The 26,032-nt window shown below is 43.4% G+C and overlaps 1 protein-coding gene across 6 annotated transcripts in view; it reads right to left on the minus strand.

Moving 5' to 3' along the window:
- ST5 (suppression of tumorigenicity 5) overlaps nt 1–26,032 on the minus strand; it is a 141,642-nt gene that overhangs the window by 81,620 nt on the left and 33,990 nt on the right. For 2 of the 6 annotated variants that reach the window (XM_015596581.2, XM_015596610.1), the window contains one exon: nt 18,929–19,017. The exons of 1 other annotated variant lie outside the window; for it this stretch is intronic. The gene's annotated coding sequence lies outside the window, so the exon portion shown is untranslated. Of the gene's footprint in view, nt 1–18,173; nt 18,659–18,928; nt 19,018–26,032 lie in introns of those variants that run through there. 3 more of the 6 variants (XM_025038815.1, XM_015596601.1, XM_006905619.3) reach the window with 3 other exon arrangements.

Genomic DNA, 26,032 nt, shown 5'->3' on the forward strand with positions numbered 1-26,032 from the left:
CATTAAAACTCATAAAACCTTGTAAGTGTGTGGGTCAGTCACTCCCTTAAACATAGGTGTTTGGTGAGGTAGTGAAAAATCATCCCACCTCCCGACTGTACTAGGTACAGACTTTGCTTGCTTGGGAATCAAGTGGATGCTGGCATTAACCTAAATAGGCCTTCTTTTCTCCCAACTCTCCTTTAAACTCTTCCCCTTCAGTGATGATCATCCCAAACATATTATTTCAAGAAATATCTTGAGAGGAGGAATTATCATTTCAAGTTTTCATTTCTGGTTCATTCACACGTCCATGACTTTAGTTCAGTTCTTCAAAACTCCAAAACCTACAATGTGCTTCTTTTCTATAAGCTTAATGACTATGACCCAGGAGAGAAATATATGCCTTCCCCGGTATTTCAGAGACAAAGTTCAGAATAGACAAGGTCAGAAAAGGGGACACTCCATCTCTCGTCCCAAGACATCAATGGCTTTCTGTAAGTTTAAGAGGCAAGCGGTCACCAGTGGCAAGAAATGGTAGGAGTTCTCTGGACCAGGCAGCATCCAGGGACAGGCACCCCTGCTACCTGCCCCTACCCAAAGCCTGTAAGCAACGTGTCAAGAATGCAACACAAGTCCTCACAAAGATTAGCTAGCAAAACAAACCTCAATCAAACATAGTATCAAAGGCATCTGGGGCTACTACAGTGAGCAGGGACTCCCCGGCCAATTCCTGCAATACTGGCACCACTTAGGTGGTCAAGCGTGTCTCCCCTAGAAGGTTCCTGCAATCAGCCGCCCACATACCACAATTCTGTTCCTGCTCAGCACTAATCCTTTACCGCATCAGTTTCTGCCCATTCCAACTGGTGGACAGCAATGTCTACCAGGGCACCACAGGCTTAAAAGCTGTTTAAAATGTCTTGTATTTTTTTCTCCTTGCCTTTTCCCACCACTGACTGCTCCCAACCTATTCCATAGTGATACTGCTCTGCTGTAGAGCAACTACCCCACATCTGCAGACCCCTGATGGGCGCGTACACCATCTCCTAACACACATCCCCGCCCTAACACACACCAGGCTCTCCCTGATGGCTCCCTCTTCACCCTGGCATCTTCGATACCCGGGTGGATATATCTGTTCCAAACCCTGGTCTCACAATTGATTCCTTGACCTTAATGGTACTTTAGTCATCCATACCTATGGACAAACTTTGGACCTTATCATTGCCTAAGACTGCATATCTCAATCTTGTCCTCTAAAATCCTACGCCCTGACCACAATCTCCCCACCCGACTCTCTCTCCCGACCATTTACCACCCAGGAGCTGCTCTCTGACCTTGACTCTGACCTTCGCTTGAGCCCTCCTCCTTTTTCCTAGTTTACATCAGCCACCACCTTTCTGTCCTTCCAGGTAAGAGTCCACAATCCATCGCACCTTCAAATCCCCAGCCCTTTTCTCCTTCTGCTGTACCTACCCGTAAAGCCCTAACTCTGGATCAGTTCGATCATCAGTATACTCCATTTCCTTCATGAGGGCAACTAAAAATTGCTGGTCAGAAATCAACACATTTAAAACATGTCTAAAAGGTTTTTTAGAGATACAATCTGAAGTGATTACAGATGAAATGGTATGATGCCCGGAATTTGCTTCCAAAAATGCAGTGGACAAGGATAGAGATAAAACAAGCTGGTCCACGAGCTGGTAATAGTTGAAGCTGGATGATGGATATAATGGTGTTCATCTTCTATTCACTCTACTTTTGTGAATGTTTAACATTTCCCATAAAAAAAAAAAAGTTTAAAAAATAAAACCACTTAAGTGAAAGATTGATGGGGAACAGTGCCAAAGGTCACCCACAGATTTAAACTGAAAACTATAATTTTACAATGGAGAAATTTGGTTGGCACTACTTTAAGTAGCGACCAAACTTAGTATCAATAATAGTGGGAAAACCAGACATTATGTGCCTCTGGTGTGCTGCATCATTCATAAAGGGTTTTTCCACGTCCCCTCAAAAAATGCTTAACCTAAATCTAAGTTCGAAAGTGAGATGATTTAAACATTATGTTCAGGTATTAAGAGACCATGAAAATATTGTGAAGATGGTAAGCAATGAATTAAGTCTGGGAAAAACTGTCCTAACAGCATATAATTCAGGTTTCTCTGTATGACTGGGGATTTCAAAACAAGTTTGCAAATTGTTTGATAGTCTTCTCCTTGAACCAGATGGCCTTTTAACGACCTCAAGGAACAGAAGGTGGTCTATGTGAGGGAGCTGGACTTCCAAGACTAGGTTAGATAAAGGATATACAACCTCTGCCAGTCTCTCTAAGGGCAGTGGCTTTCAGGTCCTGAGCCACCTGATAAGAAATCTAGCTACCCCTGAGGCCACCATGCTGGAGGGACCACAGGGAGTAGCAATGAGGAAGGGGGGAATGGAGTGACAGTAATACAGCTGAGGAGCTCCAGCTGCTTGAGTTTTCCCAACACAGGTACCACACACGGGGGTGAGTGAGTCTTTTGATAATTCCAACCCCAGCCACCATATGACTAAGACTACATAAGAAGACCCCAAGTAAGAACCCCTAAAACTGTGAGAGATAATAAAGTTGTTGTTGTTGAAATACCCATTATGTTTTGGAGTGATGTAGTATGTAGAACAATAACAGAGCCAGCCTTTCAAAAGCTAATCCCTGAGACCTGTCTCTAGTCACACACTGACACTGGTCATTCTGAGTTACTATGCACAGCAAAAATAACCAAAGGGTAGTTATGTGCATATAACTGCACATGTTGCTTCACTCTTGTCTTTGTACATGCTAATCCCTCTGCCTGGAATGCCCCTCCCTGCTTTGTCCATTTAGAAAATAACCATCCGTCATGGCCAAAGGTACAAACTTAAAAAAAAAATAATATTCCTCTTTCAAAATCTGAACTGGCACCATTTCCTCTGTGAAACCCTGCCTTCATCTTCCTCACCCTCTTCCCACCAGTGACTGAATTAATAATCCTTTCCTCCCAGTGCCACTTGTACAGTGGCATAAGTCACACTACAGGGTACTGACCTTTTATATGCTCTGCTCACTAAATTACCAAGTTCCTTAAAGGTAGGGACTTCATGTCCATAAGCAGCTGGTCCGACAAGGGGCCTAATGAATGCTTGCAGATCTGCAGTACTTTCTCCTTCTGCTTCCTTATTTAGCTTATTTCCGCTAAAAACATTTCCATCCAAACTCCTGGCTGACAAGAACAGAAATGATGTCAGGTCAACAGTGCTCTCCTTAGTCTCTCAAACCCTAATTTTCAGTTCCAGGATTTTGCTCACTCTGACCCTTGAATAAGGCTTTATTTTCTGGGTTCACAACCCGTAGCACAACCCGTAGGAGCCACAACCCTAGGTTGATCCAGCACTAAAAGCTGACTTTTAAAATACTAGTAGTTTACTGTCGAGAATATAAGTGGGCCCTCAATAAACATTATTCCTCTTTCTTCTGTCACTTCAAAAATCTTCCTTAATCTGTCTTCTAAACAGATTAAGAAATTTCTTCACACTTCTTCCTGCTGCTCCCCTCCCTCAGAGTCACACCTTCCTTCAGACTTTGGCTTTGAATCTGCTCAGCACCAAACCACGCATCTTTAACATGCAATTGCCTCCCTGCTCCCACCTCAGCCAGGCCAAGTTCATCAAACCAGGTATAATCTGAGAGAGAGCCTTTAATGTGACAATATCTACGTCGAGTGCGTCAATACAATTACACATAGGATTTACTGTAGTTTTTCAGAAAGAGAGTGATGCCATTATCCCCGAACATTAAGGGAATCTGGCTGTATCTTAAAGGAATGACAGAAAATGAAAAACAGGACTGGGAATCAGAAGACTTGGGCACAATTTCTACATCTGTTTCTTTCGCTAAAGGCTTTTTTTTTTTTTTTTGGTAAACTGAGTCAGAAATGTTCCTCTATAAATGCTGCAGGAAATGTTTTTAATGGTTATGGTACATACTGAATAAGCAATATAACAAGAATTTCAATATAGACAGCCTCGCTCACTAAAAATACTAAAGTAGACAGAAGTTTACAAATTTTATCTGAAGAGCAAATTAATAGGGAAAAGGTTATTTTGGTTTTTATCAGTTATGAACTTACAGTTCAAATGTAAAAGTTGGAACCATAAAAACATGAATGAATTATTTTTATAATTTTGATGAGTGAAATTTTTTCAAAGTATAACAAAATCCAACTCAAAAGCAATGAAAGAGGAAAAAAGCTATCAAGAAAAACACATATTTGCCTACATTAAAATTTAAAACATGTGAAAGGCAAATAATGAGCATAAACACAGTCAAAATTTAAAAGACAACAAACCAGGGAAAATACATCATTAACACATAAGGCAAAGAGTTCTAATGTAATATTATATAAAAGCTCTTACAAACCTATAAGAAAAAATAATGACCAAACGGAAAAGTGAACAAAGTATTTGAACAAAAAAATTCACATAAAAATATGCACAACTGCCAGTGAGCATAAAAGGTGTTCGATTTCACTCTTAAAGAAATCCTAAATAAAATAACAATAAGAAATCCTTTTCGGCTATCAGATTGGCAAAGATTAATATAACACCCACACTGACAAGGGTGTGGTGGAAACAGGTATCCATATCTATTCATGATGTGAACGAAACTGGCGCAAAGTCTTTGGAAAGCAGTTTGGCAATGCTTATTAACACTCTAAATGAGTATAGCCTTTGATCGGCAAATCTGCCCTTCCAGGAATTTTGCCTAAGGTAACACAAGCAGTAGAACACTTGGGCAAAGACAGCTTGTATACTGCTGTTTACTGCAGCACTGTTTATTAAAATTTAAAAAAAAAAAAACTGTAAATAACTCAGATGTCCATTGATAGGACTTGGTTAAAGTGTGATTCACTCACCCGACGAAACACAATGCTGCTGTTAAAAGTAACGTACTGACATGGAAAAATAGCCTAGGTAAATTATCAAGGGAGAAAATTTTCCATAGACTATAATCATTTTTTATATATTTTATGTGGTAAAATACATATAAAGTGTGCCATTTTCAGCATTTTTAAGTTTACAATTCAGTGGCATTAATTACATTCACAATGTTGTGCAGCAAGCACCACGATCTATTTCCAAAACTTTCTCACCACCCCCAAACAGAAACTCTATATAAGCGGTAACTCCCTCGCCCATTCTCTTCCCTCCCTAAACTCCTGGTAACCTCTAATCAACTTTCTGCCTTAATGAATTTGCCTATTACGGATATTTCATAGAAACATAGAATATTCGTCCCTTTGTGTCTGGCTCATTTCATTTCCAAGGTTCATCAATGTTATAGCATGTAGCATGTAATCATTATATGTACCATATTTTGTTTATTCATTCATCTATGAACACTCGGGTTGTTTTCACCTTTTGGCTACTGCGAATAATACTACTATGAACATGGGCATTCCAGTGTCTGAGTTCTTGTTTCAATTCTTTTGGGTTTATACCTAGAAGTGGAATTACTGGGTCATATAGCAAGTTTTAGCTTTTTTTGAGGAACCAAAAGAATTTGGTTCCATAACAGCTGCACTATTTATATTTCCACCAGCAATGTATGAGGGTTCTAATTTCTCCACATCCTCACCAATACTTTTTATTTTCCATTTTTTGATTAGAGTATAATCTTTTCTTCTAAAAATAAAATACATGTATATGTAAATCTATTGTAGAAAAAAAAAATCTATCATTACCTAACAGTTGACAATGATTATATTTCTGGGGCACTGGTTTATAGGAGAGGCTCATAGTCTGACTTATATATTTTTCTATTTTTTTAATGCTTTTAGAACAAAGGTATTGCTTTTGTTATTAAAAAAGGAAAAACACTAAAATAAAAATTAGCCCAAGTCAGTTTCATGCATGCTAATCGGAAATTATAAAGCATTACAGTTCCTGTGTTATGCAAACAGCAAGGCCCTAAATCAGCAGAAGTGAAAAGACCTGAGTCCCAGTCTTACCTTTGCCACCTCTGGCTCACCTCTAAACTCAGTTTTCTCACCTCTAAACTCTGAGGCACCTGGGACAGGATCAGAGTTCCCAACCACTATGCCAAGAATGAGTTATGGCTGAGCAGACAGTGGCTGCTTCAACCCCTGGAACAGCACTGGGACTCAGTGCCACCAATAGCCTCCTCCTTTTACCCCAATGTGCCTTACAAATATTATCACTTCCTTAGGGAAAATCTAAGAGCAACTGATCATGAAGGAGAAATGAAGATCTTCTCCCCAAGGAGAGAAGCAAGCACAAAGATTCAAGAAATGAGAACGTCAAGGAAGAGAGGGCAGCTTATATTTACTAAGCCACAGGTCCTAAAGTCAACAGTGAGGGACAGTGCCTGGGGCCATGCTGCTCTGGGAGAAGCTTCCCAAAATTACCTGCGTGGGCAGCAGACAAGTAGAAAACCTGACCTCTGTGGGAAGAGGCCCCGAGGCCTGGCTAAATGAAAGCCAGGTGAAATCCTCTCTTCCAGGTGTTCTCAGCCTATCAGCTGCCAACAGCGGACTTTGTCCTTGAAATTCAACTCTGGGGCTAAAGAAATAATCTTCCAGGCATGTCTTGTGTAAACCTGCCTAATCAACAGAACACATTCAATGCTGAGCCTGCCTGCAGTCCTTGCATCTGCCAATCAGGAGGCTGTGCTGAAGGGCGGGGTGGGGCGGGAGTGAGTTTATCCTGGCATAAATGTCCCCTATCCTAATAGAATCAAGTGTCTAAGATAGGCATGTTTCAAAAATCAAACAGCTGTATAATAGAGAGAGACAAGCACATGGCTGGAAACCTCATCTAGAAGTGAAGAGATATCGTGAGAAGAGTCACGGTGACCAGGGGCAGGCTCTGTTGATGTTATAGGGTAAGCCACCCAAGATATTCTAAAGTATAGACATGAAATTCTGGGTTAATGAAAATGCATACCAATTAGCATCTGGCCCTTAAGCCTATATTTGAATCTCAGCTGCTAAGTCTCTTAAGCAGTGGTTCCCAACCCACAGCAGCAGCACTTAGAAGCTTGTTTAAAAAATGCAGATTCTCAGGCCTCACTTCAGAACTATTGAATTGGAAATAAGCTCTGCAGGTGAGTTTGGGGGACGCTCAAGTCAGAGAACCACCGGTCTAAGGCTCCAGAGAACTCTACAACCTGGAGTTCAGCTCCCCTTATGTTCTTCCCTTATATTCTGTTTTAAATGTATTTTGAGGGACTGGAATATCACATCTTAGTTACACTCAATAAGATAAATATCCTCCCACTCCAATTCTGTCTTCTGCAGGGTTGCATAGGTTTCTTTTCTACCAACCAAATCCAGTTGTGTTCCTTTGCCGCTTTCAAATGACGATTCCTCAATTGCTGGAGGCTTCAGGCCCTTCGAGATCTGACCTTGACCAATCTTTTCAGCCTCACCCCCTAACTCATCTATGTGTTCCTGCTCATGATGAGTAACCATCTACTGTCTGCTGAGTGAATCCAGGCTAAAGATAAAAACACTGTCTAAGGAATCTTTCCTAACCACATACCTTTTCCTTCGGAAGCTAAGTAGTTACTAAAACAGACAGGGATAGGGAAGACAGGAAAATAGAATCCCACTACTTACCAAAGAAATTCCTCTGGGTGTCAGGAATCTCTGTTAAATCTGAAATTCCATCTCACCCTGCTCTGCCCACCACAAGCGATCCATCTAAGCTGGCTGACTAGGCTGAGCACAGATCTCCTGAACACGGAAGAATGAGATTTCATAAACACCCTACACATTTTCATTTCAGAATCCTGACCCTTGATTTATAGAATTCAAACAGGATCAGTCCCTTAAAAAGAAATATCCACCAACAGGAAATGGTCAATGTTCAATTTCCAGCAAGTGAAAAGTTGTGCCCTGATAAATTTTTTTCCTCAAACATTTCCAACAAACTTGGAGACCCTACAAGAGACCTGTAAACCAGGAAATCAGAGTTTATTTACCAATGCTACTTTACTGACAAATTCTTTAAATCCAAAAACAAATTCCATCTTCTTACTGTCTAAAATAGGAGGAATCATAATCTGAGACATCTCACTGCTTGTGGAGCCTTAATGAGAAAGACCATCACACTTCCTACCCAAATCAAGAGAGGTGATTCAGGTTGCCTATTCCCAAGTTCTACCACACACACCTACCCTCCCCAGCTTTGGACATGAATGGGCATTCTCAGTATTTAACCAAGAACTCTTTTCAGAGAAAGCTGGCAGAGTGGGGGTGGGGTGGGGGCCTCATTCAACTCCACAAACATCTAAAATCTATCCTAGTTTCCAATGGCTAGAAAGGAGAACATGCAGTAAACAACACATAACAATTCAGGAAAAAATGCTCTTTAAATATTTTAGGTAACTAAGAGGAGATGCATCGGGCACACCAATTACAGTGGGAGTATAGAAAGAGCATGTCCTTTGGAATCATACAGATGTAGATTTGGATTTTAAGCAATTTGGGTACTCTGAGTTCCTCATCTGTAGACATCAGAACAACAAATTCGCTCAGATTGTTGTAAGAATTTAATACGATAATCAAGTGAAAATGCCTAGTCTAACACAATGCCTGGAATAGAGTAAGGATTCTCCTAATGATAAACCACAAACCTAAAATCGACAGATATTTTTAAATCACATATTGCTTGATCTCAAGAAATATGCAGAACTGAATTATATCTATTCAATTTCCTTCAGCTATGTGCCTATCCCCATTCCTGATCTATTTCTCCCATATTCTTTTTCTTTATTCTTCTCAATCAAATTCAACATTCCTCTCAAATTTTGGCACCTTATCCCTAACAGTACCACAGATCTAGAATATACACCCCTCATATTGGTTCTCCAAACTCTTTACTGCAGCCGAAAGGCTCTGCCTGAACTAGCCTCTACCAACATCTTACACATCCTGGGGTTCCCTATATTCTAACAATGACGACTCTATGTTCTTCTTTTTCAACATGCCGAGCTCTTTCCTCCCTCAGGGGCTCTGCCTTTGCTGTTACCTCTTTCATCCAGGCACTTCCCCGAAATCTGCACATTCCCGGCTTCTTCTCATCCTTGAACTTGCAGCTCTAATGTCATATTCTCAGAGAGGCCTTCTCTAACTTCTCTTTTGAAAATAGCTTTTAAGTTCCTGTTACTTTCTCTCTCTCTCTTTGACATCACCATCATTTCTTTCATAGCTCATATCACTATCTTTATCACACTTCTGAGTTCTTTTACTTGTTTACTGACTGCTCTCCCACTATACTTTAAGCTCCATGACACAAGGACTTTGCTGTCTTAGTGATCTCTACATCCCCAGCATTTAGAACAGTGCCTAGAACAGAATGGATACTCGATAAATATATATGGAACGAATAAATAAATTCAAACAGTTTCAAAACAAGAGAAGTATAGTTGGACACCCCCTTATTTCTCCAACTAACTGCTGGCAGTGGAAGAAGGGACCTCAGGAAGACTATAAATTAAAAAGAAAAAAGGATGAGGAGTAATAAACCTTAGGGGAACACAAACAGACAGTGGTCCCAGCTTCCCCACTGACAAAACACTAACTGTTATCAGGGGCTTGGGAGGATATCACGGGTGATGCAGTCTCCATGGCTCCCCCCGCACCCCCATCACCGCCAATCTTTCTTATTGTGGCAAACTACACGTAACTCCATGGTTTTTTCCTTTAGTTTCTACAGCTTCCTAAGGCTCAACTTCTTCCAGCAAAGCTAAGTAGACATCTGACCTTAGGTGTTTTTCAAGTAAAAAAAAAAGTCTATATATCATTGCTTTTGGATCCTACCTGGGTTTACCAAACAGATGTGGGTTTTGAGACTGAAAAAAAGCTTTTCTATTTCCATTCAATGAAATTTAAATAAAACAAAAATTTCCGGTTGTTCCTTGCTGATTTCTTTTTAACTTGATCCCTGCCACTTCCCTTTGGGCACTTACTCAGAGTTAACAAAACCCACTGCCCTTCTTCCCACCAGTAACCTCACAGCTGCCTCTCTGAGCACAGTTGAGCAGTAACTCAATCCTGAGCAGCAGTGATGACTCAAACTCAGAGAAACGGGAACCCAGAGAGGACAGTGTTGCCCATTCCATTTCAAAAACACCAATTTCTCTGGCAGTCTTTCCATTTATGTCTGAACCCAATGGGGCGCGTGAATCAGAGGGTTAGAAGGAAGCAAAGAAATTAAGGAACTTGAGTGCTCTCTTTCCTTTCTAGACTCCAAAGCCTCAATTCTCTGCACACAGTAGTTGAGTCAGACAAGTCACAGACTGCAAACCAAGGTCACTGCCATTGCCAAGTTCATCTCAGCTGTCCCAGGTATTTTCCTCTTGCACTCAAGCACCACACCTTTTTATAGTTGCCAGGGTCAGTCAGGTTGTTGTTACCTTTCCCTATTCACATCCACTTTGCCAAGTGACAAAGTACATACACACATGGATCTGACCTTCCTATCCTCAGATCTTTACAAGTGAGTACAAAGCCCCCTGTGTGGTTTGTACACCATGTGGTCTTCACCTCTTTAAATCACTCCTTCGGAACAGAGAGTGGGTCAAAAACTGCTAATAAACTAAATAGTACGGGGATCCTGGCACAACTCTGTGCCAAGAAAACTTGCCTCCAATAAAGAGTGTCGGGCATAGTTTTAGTAGCTGTTAAGTACCGTTAAGGCTGAGCTTCTCCTGAAGGGAGCTTACATAAGTAAAACTGAAGAAATAAAGCATTTAGCCCTAATCTGAGAGTTTGGTCTTATAAAAAACAAAACAAAAAAGCAAAACACAACACAACAACCTTAAATTATAAACGACTTCACTCAAAGGGAAAATCTGTCAGGCACCTACTCCCAGGGACTCCCCATTCCACCCTAGGACCGCCTGGGTTCAACAGGCCCATAAATTGGCACTGTCGATATGACCTTTCCAGGCTATATTTCAACAAGAGATAACAACAAAGCTGAGAGCTTTGGTAGCACTCAAAGGAGATTTGAGGGACTTAAAACACACTGCTAAGTTTGGCAGCAAAAGTTCCTGTTTCTTGCAGATGGAAAAGGAAATCTCTTTATAATTATACTTGTAGATAAGATGCACCGAGCTCCTCATGCTACTCATTCTTGTTAGGAACAGATCAGAACCTCCTCATCCCAACCTATCACTCCTCTGAGAGTGGGCTGAGTGGTCACTGCTGGGGCAAGTCTCACCTGGGGCTAGGAAGTTAAACATCTCTTGGGAAGATAAAGTGCCAGGAGCTTCATGACGCCACTCACTGTCTTAACCCCCACCACTTGCCCAGAGATATTCGCCCCTCTTCATACCTCGCTGTCTCTGTCTCCGAGTTTACACTCTTCCTTAGCCCACTTCCCATCTTGCTCTTTTACACAGGGCTCTGCCATGTCTCTACCCCAGTACCAGACAATATACATTACTCGTCAGAGAGAGGCCTTTCAATCCAGATGCTCCTTTGGTTCAGCCAGATTCCCCCTCTGGTTTATGTCTTTCTTTACCACAGCTAGGTACAAGAGCTCTGATCTATGTACTGACTGGGGGACACTTACTACTGCTCTGCTGATACTAGGTATTTGCGCACGACATAGAGGAAGGGGATATCACCTCACATTTCTCAGCAGAATGAACCCGACAGACTAGCCACTCAGAAACAAATTCTGCTTGGCTTACAGTGGAATAATAAGTACAACTGTCCACATTACATTCAGCACTAGAAACAAGGTACTGTTCTAAGCACTTGACTCTTAGGCCTCACCACCCTCATTTTACAGAAGAGGGCCTGGGGCATGGACAGGCTACGTAGCCTATCTGAGGTTACACGGCTAGTAAGTGGCAGAGCCAGAATGTGAACCCAACACTCTGACCCCAGAGCCCAGGCTCTAAACATTACTCTTTCATTGGATGGCTCCTCCCCTAACACACAAGTGCGTCTTTGAGCACAAATGGCTCTCTCCAAAGTCTAAAGAAAGGTCTGTCAGAAAATACCGCCATTTTTCTCCATTGAGAGAAGGAAACAGTGATGGCAGTATTTATTCACAGAGGTGGTCTCAGTCTGTACAGCAGAACAAATAAGTGCCCCACACGTCTGTTGACCTAAATTTTCCCAGGGGTTCCAAGTGAAACCCACCTGCTTTCTTACTGACCTAGCGGGCTTTCTAGCTTACTAGGGGCTGGAGCCTCTTTGCAAGTTGTCGCAGCCAAGCCCTATGCATCTAAGAACAAGTAGGCACTCTCTAAGTTATGACAACCAAGTAGAAATGCTTCCTAGAATCCAGGTAACGGGGTTAAAAAAAAAAGTTACTCAAATATTTTTTAAGCATAAACTCTATACATTAGCTGACTTGGGAAAATAAAATGTATAAAATATTATACTTAATTTCATAGAACTTCAGGGAATCTAGCTGGAAAAACAACTCAGAATGTCAATGAAAACACTCCAATGTCTCACTTTCTAGAAGTGGAAACTGAATCCTAGAGAAGCCAAGTCACTTCCCCAGGGTCACCCAGTGAGTCATTGACAGAGCCAGCACTAAAGCTCAGATCTGCTGACTACCTGGCTGGGGCTCCTTCTACAGCTGTATGCAGGCAGAGAAATTCACAGGCCGGAGAGATCTCACAACAGCAGCTAACATTTATTGAGAGCATTTGTGCCAGGAGCTAAGCTAAGTGCTTCATATAAATTTACTCATTTAACCCTTACAACAAATCTCCATTTTACAGATGCCTCACAGAGAACTGAGGCTCAAAGAGATTAAATAACTTGCCCAGGGTCATGCAGCTAGTAAATAGTAATGTCAGGTTCTAAATGTAGGCTTATAAGGTGCCTGAGCTCCAGCTCTTAATCACTGTATGACTCTGAATATAAAATACTCACATTAAGTGCAAATGGTTCCATCAGAGCTGCTCTAAGGCAATGTCATACACTCACTGAGTATCTACTTGTCACTGACAGTTGAACAAACACATCACGGGTCTACATGTTTAAAAGCAATCTATAAAACTCAGTTATCAGAACTCCGTAAGGGAGACTGTGTTCAAGGCACAAGTGAGCACACTGAAATTCAGCTCCTCCAACAAAGCAAGAGTTCTAAAACCTAGGTGACTTTATAGTTTTCTTTCCAATTTTCCCATTTCCCCTTTCCCATCCCCCCCTCAGACACCCCATCCTTTGACACTCTCAGAGAATCTTCGACACAGGCCCAGGACCCTCACTCTCTTCACATTTCCAGTCCTTTAGCTGGCTCTCTTCCATCATTCAAACAATGCTTTAAACCAGCGTCTAAGAGTTGGACCCTCCTCCTTTTTCCCAGCCCAAAGCATGAGATGACCATTAACCCTACCATCAAAACCCCCAACTTCAGGCCTATGTTTCTTCTCTGTTAATCACACAGACAGAGGCTCACGCCGAGGAGGAAAACACTACAACACTGAATACAGCGTATATGGGATAGGTCCCACACTTGATACTTTTTTAGATACTGCCCAGGTCTTGGCCCAGATCCTCTCTCACTGACTAAATGGGTGAACAGACCGAGAGAACATATGGGCACTAGAGATGCTGCCAACCACAAGAGCAAATGAACAGAGGTATTAACCCCAAGGCCAGCCACCCCCACCCTCCTCTGCTCTCCAGAGGCTTGTTAGGGCCTAAACAACGCTGTCTCCTTGAGTCTCCTGGGGGCGGGCCAGCCTTCTGCTGATGGTGAAGGCCTCCTAGGTCCACCCAGGTACCCCCTCCTATTTATGCTCCCTGCTGCCCCTGAGAACTACCCTCTCCCCAGTCCTCTTGCCCAGGGACTCTCTCCTGTTTCCTTCTAATAGTGTTCCTACTGCTTCCGATCTCGACTCCCATAACCTTCTATTTATCTCATTTTTCCCAAACAGTCCTTCATTCACTGTGTTGCTTCCTATTAGTCAATCTCCAGCACACATACAAACCCCTGCCGCGACAAGTCACACAGAAGAGTCTGGGTCTTTGAAAACCTGGGTTGGTATCATAACAGACTCTTCGGAACAGAACAGGTCAACTTTGGTTAAGAAGGTTTCATACCCTAATTGCATATAATTCATCCTTTATAGGGAAACAACATTCAGTTAGTTTTTAGATGAGAAGAACATTGTGATAATTTCAACAGCCCCTCAACAGTGTATCAGAGCCAAAAAAAATAAGAGAAGGGATCTTAGGAAAAATCCTTCAATAATGTAGTCTAGACTCATTTAACATTTTCCTCTCCCCTCAAAACAGACACACACACACACACACACACACACACACACATCAGTTTTCTAGGGTCTATGGCGAGAAACAGAGACCACAGGATTTTTCTATCAGACAATATTATATGGCATATTCCCCTAAGACAGATGCACCCAGCATTTCCCCCACCTACCCACTGACACAGATACACAGAGTCCCCCTCCCTGCCCCCAGAAGAAGACACTCGCTAATTCACGTTTTTCCCACAGGCTTTGAAAAGAAATCCCTGCAGATGGTCATTTTTTCTTTCATGCCCTCCTGGCCCCTTCTCCACTTTCCATGGTTCCTCTCACTCAAAGAACTCAATTATCTGCCAGCAGATTTCCCCTCCCCCTCCCCCCAGCCTGCCCTACGCATCTCTCCTCCTCAGCCAGTGTAGAGCACAGAAGGGAGGCCAAGCCAGGGAGCTCTGCCGGGCTGCTGCCTGGCCTCCTGCAGGCTCAGATACATGCTCCCTTTGCTTGGCTGCCTCAGAAAACTCACTTGGGCCCAACATTAGAAACCAGGCATCTCTTAGGTAAAAGCTAAAAGAACAAAAGGAAGACATGTGCTTCAGTCTCGCAGCCCCACTGGCCTGCAGGGAAGTGCTTTGGAAGGCCCGGGACTCAAACCAAGCGACCTCTCTCAGGTGCCGGGCAGACCTCCCCAAAGAGTTCTTAGAATCAGACGAGGTGGGGAATGGGGCACAGTCTCTCTGAGTTCCAGGCCAGCAGTGCGGCCATGATATCTGAAGTCGGCGGCAGGGGGTGGGGGGGGCCTCCAAACTGTACACTCAAGCCCTTCCTTCCAGGGACAGGGGCAGAGCCAGGAAAAGTGTGAGGATGCTCTTGGCCTATCCTCCAAGGTATTTCAAAGTTTCAACTTCCTTGGGTAACAGATCATTCTAATTTTAGAGAGAGGGAGCCCGACGGGGGTGGGGGGGAGTGAACAGGAAGGAGAGTAGAGGAAGGGGGAGAGAGGGAGTGAGAACAGCAATGTTACTCTTTAATCCTTAAGGAACATGGAGAGATCCAATTTGTGACTCAGCTTGGGAAGCTGGATTGACAAAGAGTATGGAACAGCTGCAGCCCCAACCTAAACTGTGGACAACTTCTTCAGGCCTTGGAGGTAGAAGCTGCTGTACAACACGATTCACCTGGAAAAAGGGCTCTGTCGTTGTTTAATCTGCCTATTCTGGGTCTTTTCAGGGGCTTTTTCCCAGACACCACTCCAGGGCATGGCTGGCAGGTTTTCTCCTCTCTGAAAACAAAAGCCGAGGCCCCAGGTGTTCTCACCCAGCACACTGTAAACCCTGTGGATTCCCTGAGGACACATCTGGGATTCCCTTGCTGGAGTCTCCCCTCCCCTGCAATTCTGTTCCTTGGCACTGTCCCACGGCATATCAGGTATCTCTGCCCTTGGAATTCCCACTTCCTCTTTTCTTTCTTTCTTGTTTCCCTCTAAGCTGAAGCAACACGAGTTCCTGAAAGAGCTGCCCAGCCCCCAAGGAGGCTTTCAGAGCAATAAGTCTTCCTGCCAGTTAGAGTTCTGCCTTTCAAATCCCAAACAGAGGAGAAAGGCCTCTCTGCCCTCTCAAAAGTTTCCCCAGCGGAACCTAGCAGGATGAGAGAACAAGCCTGGGCAAGCAGCACCCTCTCTCCCAGCTACTAAAATTTATGGCATTATAACTTCCAGGTAGCTGTGGGACACTGGAACAGCCAAGGGTCTCCAGGAACCTCATTCCTCTTTACTCAAATACATGAGTCAGGTGACAAAGAAGGCTCCATCTCTGAGGGATCATTCATGAGGCTCAAAGTCTACAGAGAAAAACCATGTTTACTAAACTTCCCAACCCAAAGAAAGCACCATTTTTCCCCTTTAACATCTTGAAGCAGTCTTTTAAGGTTTTTCTCATTTTTTATTTGTAAAGGCAGAAGAGAAGAGGGCACTTTATAAATGGTGAAACCAGAACAGAGAGACACAGTGACTTTCCAGAAGAGAGTTTAGGCCATCCTTCAAAGTTTCGATTCATCTTATCTTATATAGAACTTAACTTGTTTAAAACTACTTCCATGGAAGTTGTTTTATTCACTCCTCCCAACAACAGTCTTGTGAAGTAGTTTTATCGTTATTTCCATCCCACAGCTAATAAGGCTGAAGGTCATATAAGTTAAGGGACTTGCCCATGGCTGCCTTGAGAACCTGGCCATGCACTCGAGTCTCCTAACCCCAAATCCATTATTCCTTCTGCAACACCAAAAGAAAGATCATCTGCTGGCCTCTTCCCACATATGGAGGTGACAGAATTAGAGGAACCCCAACCACATCCACGTAAGTGGAAGGGAACTAAGACCCCGGGTCTGCACTGCCCACTCAAGGGCCCACTAACTCAGAGAGGCCTCCTCCTCCCTCCCTCCAACTTTAATCCCAACCAACAGTGCTATGCCCAGTAAAACAGAGGTTTCAACCAAGCAAAAGTGTAGTAAAAGGAGCCCTCATTTCAAAAGTGGCCCATCTGTGGTCCAGGACCGCTGTGTTCACCCTCATGGACCCTCAGGCCACGACATTCATGCATGTATGTACCCATTCAGGGAGCTGAAATTGGGGATGGCCGGTGCTTTCACTGGCAAGCTGACCCGAAGTTAATCAGAAGGCCCCCTCATTGTTTGCCAGAAAACAAAAGGCATTCTGTTCAGAAAGTTCAAGAAGAAAAACTGAAGAGCCAGGACGGCAGCTGTTCCTTCATCCTGCAGAGAAACCAAAGTTGTCTGAGGTTCAGGAGTAAGTTTAAGATATAATATGGCTGAAGCAGAAGCATATCTCCTGATGGGTCCACTGCAGGGAGTGACCACTGTATTAATCCTCCTAGTAAGATAACTGACAACCTAGCTACCCCATCACCTATGAAAGTGCCTTTCTGAAAGGGCCTCCTCTCCCTAGACCACACTGAGCTCACTATATACCACTCTGCTAGGGCAGGACAAATTTTACTAAGACATAGGACAGAGTAAGAGTACATAGTATGCACACTGCATGCCCTGAGATCTGGTTAAAATATTAACCCAAGGACTCCATCAGCACAACCCCAGCACCTCACGTCTCTTCAGGCAGCCTAGTGCTTAGCAGCTGCCTCTGAGAACTCACTCTGAGATATCTGGATAAGAAACCTCTGCATGGCTCCCAACTCCAAGACCTGTCCCCCACCTTGCCCCCCGTCCCCCGACATAACTTTAAGGAACGCCTATGATGGACCTTACTAACGAGGGAGGACAGCTTGCTTCTTACCAAGCAACTTGGGAGAGACAGACAGGCGCAAACACACACAGCAACCCCAGTTCAGAAATCCCTAAGACAGTCCCTCTGTCCCAATAGCTGCTCCAGAGAGACTTGGAACTCACCACAGACTCCTCGCTGAGTTAATCAGCTTTTTTTTTTTTTATTACAGGTCAGACATAGCAGCACCAAGAGACAAAACAGATAGTGTTCACTAGAACAAACCAAGCCTCTCAAAAGACACTGGATTTCCGTGTAAGAACGACAAACACAACGCTGGAGTGATGATAACTTGTTTTTCCTAAAAAAACTCTGCCGATAAAATATCCTAAGACTTCGTTCTAAATAAAAAAAAGACGATGATTTCTATAGTGAAGTCGAAACACTTCAGGTTCAGCAAAAATGAGATCAGCTAGATTTGCAAAGTCAAGAAAATTGGCTGTTTCCCTCCTCCTTAAGCTAATAGAATCCAACTGTTGGAGCATGACATCACTGCTGAGCCCCAAACCCTGAGCAGAGAGCACAGACACTCGCCTGCTTCCCACAGAACTGCCCAAGACTACGGTCAGGAAAGGAGAAAAAACAACCCAAGCCCGGAGCTGACCTTACCTGAAAGTCCCGGTGCTTTCCTGCCCACTCCATTCTCGGCAGTTTGGCTCACACCACAGTCTGTTAGGGAGCCCAGGGCCCCCAAATCCACTCGCTTAAGCTCTGATACCTGCTGTGAGCTTCTCACAGCTCCTTCCTCTGACCTTTCGTGGTGCTCCTTCCAGCCAAATGAGCAGAGCGCTGCTAGCCGGCCAGGCCAGTTGTCATGGAGACCCTGTTCTCGCCAGCACTAGCTTTGCTCTCTCGCTTGCGCTCTCCTCCCCCTTCCTCCCTCCTCCCTTCCTCCCTCTTGCCCGCGGTCTCTCTTTCTCACCGCCCCCCCGCCCCCCCTCAACTCAGTTCTGGGAGGCTTCCCTGAGACAGCACTGTCTTTTGATCAACTCGGGGTTTTTTGCACGCATTCCACTCCTCCTACCTCCCTTCCAGTCAAACAAGGGCTCTGGGCTGCTCCTGGGAACTTGCTTGAACAGCTCAGAGGGGAGAATGGAGAAGACAGTGAGTGGACTTGTTTCCCTCCCCTCCAGTGTCTCAGTGTTTCATTTTTTATAACTTGGAAGAATCCTGGCCAGGGGGGAGGGAGCTAGCTGGAGCACTTGGAGGGGAAGCAAGCCCTTCCTCTGGGTCCTGGAGCGCGGGTAGGAGGACCCAGATGCATTGCCTTGACTTGTTTGTGCACTTGGGATTTTCCGGGCAGCAGCTGAGACGGAAATGCATTCATATCCCAGGAGTTCACCTAGACTGGCCTCTCCGCTTACCTTGCTGCCTGCCCAGGTCTTGGCGATGGCCTTAACCAGTGCAGGGACTCATGGTACTAGTGCTGGTGTCCAAGCAGTCTCTCATCTTCCTGCCAAAGGAGAGGAAAGACACTAGGTCAGGACCGGTAAGAGTCCCGGGCAAGCCCAGAGTCATTGCCCAAGCAACAAAGATGATACAAATACAGCTTCATCTCTCCACCCTGTTATGAACCTGCAGCTAAAGCCCAGGCTTTCTGTGAGCTGCTGTCACAGACAGTAATATTACTCCTGCTCCAGAGCTAGCACAATGCCTGGGACATAGCAGGCCCTCTGAGTTTAATCCCCCCTCCCCTACCCTCTGCTTTGTAACATTCCTTTACATGCACTACTTTGTTTGAGCCTCAAAACTTTTTGAAATCCACTGGACAGATATTATTATCACCATTATATAGATGAGAGAACTGAGGCCCAGAGAGATCAAATGTGTCGTTCACAATTATGAAGCTAGTTTCACAGTCAAAGAACAAAGAATAGAGACTAGTCTACTGCCCCCTAGTCCAGTGTACTTTCCACTAAAGCACATTGCCATCTGATCTTCAAAATAACTTTTTTTGATAACTAGTTATGAAAGATAAGGCTGGGTTTCCAGGGGAATGTGAGAATATTTCTGAGTCATGGTGAGGTAGGCCTGAAAGCCATCCTTTCAGCGTGAAGTCTTTAACAGCATCTATGAGACATGGAAGTATTGGTGCACCAATTAGAGAAAAAAAAAAGTCCTGCCCTATAGCTATAAATTATTTTACACTTTTCCAAAATACTCTCACAAATCTTGACTCATCTGATCAAAACAGTAGACCTGAAAGTTAGGGCTGGTATCATACTGATTTTAAAAATTCTTTAAAAAAAAAAAAAAAAAAAGGTAAAGAAATTAGTATCATTGGCTTTAATGGTTTCTACAAAAGTATGCTGAAAGATAATTTGTTCAGATTGCACTGATTTTTTTCTTTACCCCAGAGCTCATCTTTAGACATCAACTGCAAATTTTCAATAAAAAGTTTAAAAAGGAGCTAATTTAGATGAACCTCATCTGATCAAAACAGTAGACCTGAAAGTTAGGGCTGGTATCATACTGATTTTAAAAATTTTTTAAAAAAAAAAAAAAAAAAAAAATCTGAAAGGGAAGTCAAATGACTTGCCCCAGGTCACAAAACCAGAAAATAACAGATCTAGAAACAGTACCCAAACTTTTTGGTTCTCTTCCGTATAGAGTAAGCAGAGTAGTTGTAGGAGCACCAGGCAAAGCATGAATCAGATGACCTTGGCAGTGTCTGGCTCCACCACTAGCCACGTGCCCTTGGGCAAGTCTTCTAACCTCTAGTTTCTACCTAGAAAACCTAACACAACTGACAGGGCTGGGATGAGCATAAAAAGAGATAATGTACGTGAAAGCATTCTCCTTACATCAGGCACTATGCTAAGAACTTCTTTCATTTCAGCTGCTCTTCACCACAAAGAAACACCTGGGACAATGTAGTGTGATCCCTTGCAGATTCCCTGTGTTTTTTATTAAGCTCCAACACAGCACAAAATGATCAAAACATGATTTGAATGGACTTGGGTTTAAAAGGTAAATATATGCCAGGAGCTAAAGTAGGAAAAGTGTTACATAGGAAACGACAAGATAGCACGAGTCCTAAGTGGTGGACACTACGGCTCAGAGAAGCAATCAGAACTTGCAAGGGAGCGCACCCACTCACATACTGAAATGCCCAACTTGTTCGAGTACCAGTTCTGGGGTCCCTCATAGGCCCTAGTGTCTGCAAAGGAAGACAGGATGGAACAGCAAGTTCAATACCATCAAATCGCTAAGCTTCTCCCTCTTCTCATTTCCAAAAGGCAACCCTCTGCTCTTCTCCTGACTCTCAAAATGCATATTCCATTTGCCCAGTCTCCATACCGAGAAAGAGGAGGTGATGCTCATCCATTTCTAAAATAGTATTCACAGTTTTAATATTATCACCAAGATTTATTGAGCATATGTCAGGCATTCTTCCAAGAAGAATAAGGGGCCAGAGGCCAGGGCCACATACTGAAGCTGTCGGAAGTCAGTCTCTAAAGCAATCTAAACTTCAAAAAGCCCTCCAGGCCAGACGCAGAATGCAGGGCATGCTCCCCCTAGTGGCAGGCTGGAGTTATAGAGGTTCCTTGGGGCCTGTCCATAGTGGAGAGATATACAGGAAGGGCCCTATTTGTGAGTGCTGCTTCTGTGTCTGAGCTCCTTGAGCTGGGCAGAGACAGAGGACAGCTGAATCCCTCTGCTGCAAGGCTGGATTCAGATCAAACCAACCTGACTTGTCTGGAAGGATAGTGCTTTTATTCTTATGTGGTCTAGTATCTGTTGAGAAACTCACAAGCATACTGGGCCAGAAACCTTGCATCTCCCTATGTCTATCTCCCCACATCCGATCCACTTACCAATTCCAAATAATTTTACTCCTAAAACATATCTTTTATCTGTCCATTTTTCTGCAACTCCAACTCCAATGCCACCCCAGTACCTCCCCTTCATTATTGCAAAAACATCCTAACTGCCCCAGCTTCTACTCTTGCCCTCACAATCCCATTTTCCACAGAGCTGTCTGGATCACCTTTTACACCAGGTCATGCCATTTCCTGCTTAATACACTTCAATGGCTTCCCACTGCACTTAGGGTAAAATCTAAATTCTTACCAGGACCTATAAGGCCCAGCATGATCCTTCCCCAGCCTCCTCTAAGTATGTTTTCTGCCATCCCACTCTCTGTGCTGAGCTACACAGGTCTTATAGTTCCATAAAACTGCCATACTTTTTACCAGGCTGCTCCCCTTTGCCTGGAACACCCTAGTTTTTGCGTGGCTGATTCTTATTCGCTTTGCCTCGACTTGCCTCTCACCTCCTCAGAGAACTCTTCCACGATCCTTTGATCTAAATAAGGATTTGCCCTTCATAGCACTCACCATAATCTGTTACTGTGCGTTTGTGTGATTTTTTTTGCTTAATGTCAGTCTTCCTCCATGATTCCTTAGAAGCAACAAACTGGACGGTTTTCCAACTACCATATTCTCTGCATTTAGTATAAGGCCCATCTCACAGCTGGCACTCAATAAATATCTGAATGAATTCATAAAAACCCATGTCTTCCTGTCCTACAGGAAGAAGAAACTTAAATAGCTATTTCATGTCAATCATTGCATCTTTTCATAGACTAACAAACTATAATTACATCTCCTTTGCTCATGTGCCTTGCCTATGGGCTCAACCAAAAATTCCTGTAAAGTCTCCCTGTAGTTTGTTTCCCAGAACTTTCCTGGTAAGTTCACTCTTCCGGGGACACGTTCCAGGGTTTTATAGTGTCGTCCATTGCCAGAGTGCCCACTCAGAGGCACTCCGACGGCAGTGTCACTGCCAAATCAAGTGGGATGCAGGAATGGCCCAGCTCCCACAGATGAGAAGGTTCTCTCAGGTCAGCTCCACTTAGAGACAAAAACTTTCCCTCCCTTCTATTGTACAGGTCACTGTGCTTACAGAAAATAATTTTTACTTAAAAAAAGTCACCTTATGTTTTATAATTTTGAGATGAGTATAAAATGTTTGAAATGTTTTTCTATTACTTAAAAAAAAAAAACTGAAAAATGTCTCGGGGAAAAATAATGAGGCTTAAATATCAGTAACAGCAGTGTGACTAAGTCCAAACCCCTCTCATGACATACACAACCAACAAAATCTGAAATCCTTTCTGGCTTCATCTCCTGCCCACATTTCCCCTGCCGCCACCACCTCATTAGAGGCAAAACCACAGCGCACTACCCAATGCTCTGAAAACTGCTTTCTTCCTCTCCCTGCCATGCTGTTACCTTTATCTAAGTGTCTCTCCTTCTCTAACTAGCAAAATCTGGTTGCCTTCAAGGCCCAACTCAGTTAACACCTCCTTTGTGAAATATTTCTTGATCTCCTGGCAGAATCTGTCTGTCTACTCTGCAAACTCACAGCAGTTTAAAAATGCCTTTATATGGTATTTATATTATTTTATCACTGTTGCTTGCACCCCTGCCTCCCCCACAGTCATGAATCCCTGGAGGTCTATCCACTTAAGTATTTCATTCAGAGTGAGCAATTGATTTATGTGTACAGGATAAATGAATCATTGAAAAAGACTCTTTAAAAAACAAAAACAGAAACAGTTGTCCCCTCCATAAGATGAGGGATTTCAGTAGATAGATTTATACTGTACCAAGAGAATATATTTGTGTATGGTAATTAGATTCTAGATTTGGTCGTTAAAAGAGTTTATAGTATTTTCTTGTCTCTTTAAAAACAACTGAAATTCAGTGCCTAAAAACATAGGAAGAGAGAAAATCTTTTCAAGTCACTCTTTACTCTGAGACTGAAATAAGATCCAAGAAAAGTAAGCTGTTGTTTTGATACTACTGGTTGGATCCTAGAACGCCCAAGAGATGCAATATAACTTCAGATGCGGCCGGGGAGCCCAGCTCCCAGTGCTCACCAGACTGGGGTCTGGCAGCATCCCTACTGAAGGCATCCAGGTCTACCCAAGTAACGGGGAGCCAGGCATGTGTCCTGCCCAGTTCACCTACATTGGGCTCTGGCTGCCATGTGAGCAGGCAGGTTTTCACGAGAACCCTTTCGGGCTTTACAATTTGCCTTTTCTACTTCTGAGAGGCAATGTGGTTAAGAAGGAAAAAATTAAAAATCCAGGAGTACATAAAGAGCAGACTGAAACCCAGGTCCTGGTTTCTAGGGTGGTGAAATCTTGAGTAAGTCCAAGCACCCATCAGGGCCTCAGCTTTTTCCTGCATATAATGAGAGGGTTTTTGGAACTAGCTGTTCTTCAAGGGTCCTTCTAGTTTGAATATTCTACTGCAGTCACTCAGTCCTACAGTTATGTCCTAGTCACCTAGTCCCATTGCTTTCTGAATGAGTCCAAAGTGGCAGAAAATTCACATTTCAAGGGCTACAGAGTCTCTTTCTAACTCCTTCAGCAGAGCCCCTGGCCTGGGGCTCCGGAATCAGACAGAAGACCGTCACCAACAAAAGGCAGTCTTTCCTGAAGGAAAAGATGGGAGATTCAGGCTTCCTGCCTAAGGAAGGCCGGAGAGAGAATAAAGGCGCCAAACACAGGATGGGGAAATTAGGAAATGGCCTAGGAAGTGCCTGGAAGAGGACTGAGGCTCTGCCAGACGCACTCCCAGCCATCGGTCTGAAACAAAGCCATCTTCACAAAGCAGAATTGGCAATATTTAAGCTCTCTCGGAAGACGATTTGCCTACTGCAAATCAAGCAGTCTCTTCACGGGCTCTACGAGGGTCTTCGAATCAACAGAACAAACGCCTCCCTTCAGATGGCAATCCCAGCCCTCCTCTCTCTGAGAGCCACATCTGGCAGAATCTCCAGTGTGTTTGGCCACTGTTACACATACTTTGCTTGCATAGCCTTTCTGGAAAAACTGAGAAATACCCATTCTATGCTCAAGTCCTAGCATTTTATAGTTAGGAAATTCTCCCAGGTCTTTACTCTTGCCCTAATCCCACCTGTCTCTCACCCATCTCCCATCCCCCATCCTGCCAACTACCCTTCTTCCACCAACCGTAATACTCTGAACTAGAAATGTGTGGGATTCAGCCTATAATTATCCTAGATCCCACCATCCTGTGGTAAAGCAGTTACTGGACACCTTCGTGCTGGCTGAGCACACTCTCCTGCGGTCTGTCAGACTTCCAGCCCTAGTTCACAACCCAGCTCACAACCCTCAATATGAAGCTCAAAGTCCAGATTCCCAGGGCACAAAGTACTAAGTGGTTCGATACAGTCTTTTGGAGCATCTGTCATAATAATGCTCATTTATGGGCTAACTTCCTGGAATCTCTCAAGTCCACAGGCCCCTGACCACTGTCCCTTGTTAAGTCTGAGCATTTTAACAACGGGCCGCATAAATGCAGTCTTGGGACCAGGAAAAACTAGACCAAGGAGGCAATATCCGAGACCCCTTCTAAAAGCATCATTTTACCCTTCTAGAATGGGCTTCTCATGCTTACTTGGCTTAGAACTCTGACCTCAACCAAGATCTTAACCTGTCATAACTGAAGCTTTGGGATGGGAGAAATAGGGTACAAAGTTGCGAGGGAAGGAGACAGGGAATAAGAGGAACGTGGACTCATATGGCTTTTCCATGATACAACCAAGAAAATATCTTGAGCCCGGGAAAGAAGTACCCCTCAGAATAAGACCTGAGAAAACCTGTTAAGAATGTGGGCTCAAACTATGACACCTCTTCCATGCTATCTCCCTTGATTTCCTCGGCTGGACTGGATTCTCTGTTCCTCCCGTATACTCTTGAGAACGATCTACTACTCCAGGCTCAGCTGTGCTCACCGCCTTGCATTTTAGTGTACCAAGGCTTATTCAGCTTATTTCCATTCTTTAGGGCAAGAACTAAGTCTTAACTCTGAATCCTAGTTTAGGGTTCTGTACCAAGTACAATTAATAAATTTTTAATATATGAACCAATGAAATCAACCAACCAATCAATCTAATTAATAAGGGATCGATAGTATCACCAGAGAACCTAAACCATTTGGTGCTTAGGACCTCAGAGCGGTCCAGGATTTCCAAGGTGCAGCGTATAAGTGGTATATGGACAAATATTCTTTACATTTTCAATATTTTTATATTTATCTTAATGCACATAAGAAAAAAGATAACCAGCTATTAACCCTATTTCACTGTTCCCAGCGTTATTTATAATAATGAAAAGATAGGAACAACCTACATGTCAACCGTTACTAGATTGCTAAATTTCAAGTGTTCTTCGACCATAACCCACAGTAAAAAAAAAATACATTTTATATTATACTATAGTATGTGTATGTGTAAGAACTTTGTGTGTATATGTGTATAAAACTAGACCAAAAAGGTTTCTCAAAATAATACTTATCTTTACCATGTGTGATGGTCTCTGCTACTTTCTATCCTAATCTAACTGATTTCCCAATCCACCAGTGATGGCCTGCAGTCTAAAAAATACTGCACTAGGTGGACGACTGTGCAGCTGTGAAAAGAGATGACGA

This window comes from Pteropus alecto, unplaced genomic scaffold (assembly GCF_000325575.1).
Source record: "Pteropus alecto unplaced genomic scaffold, ASM32557v1 scaffold461, whole genome shotgun sequence".
NCBI lineage: Eukaryota > Metazoa > Chordata > Mammalia > Chiroptera > Pteropodidae > Pteropus > Pteropus alecto.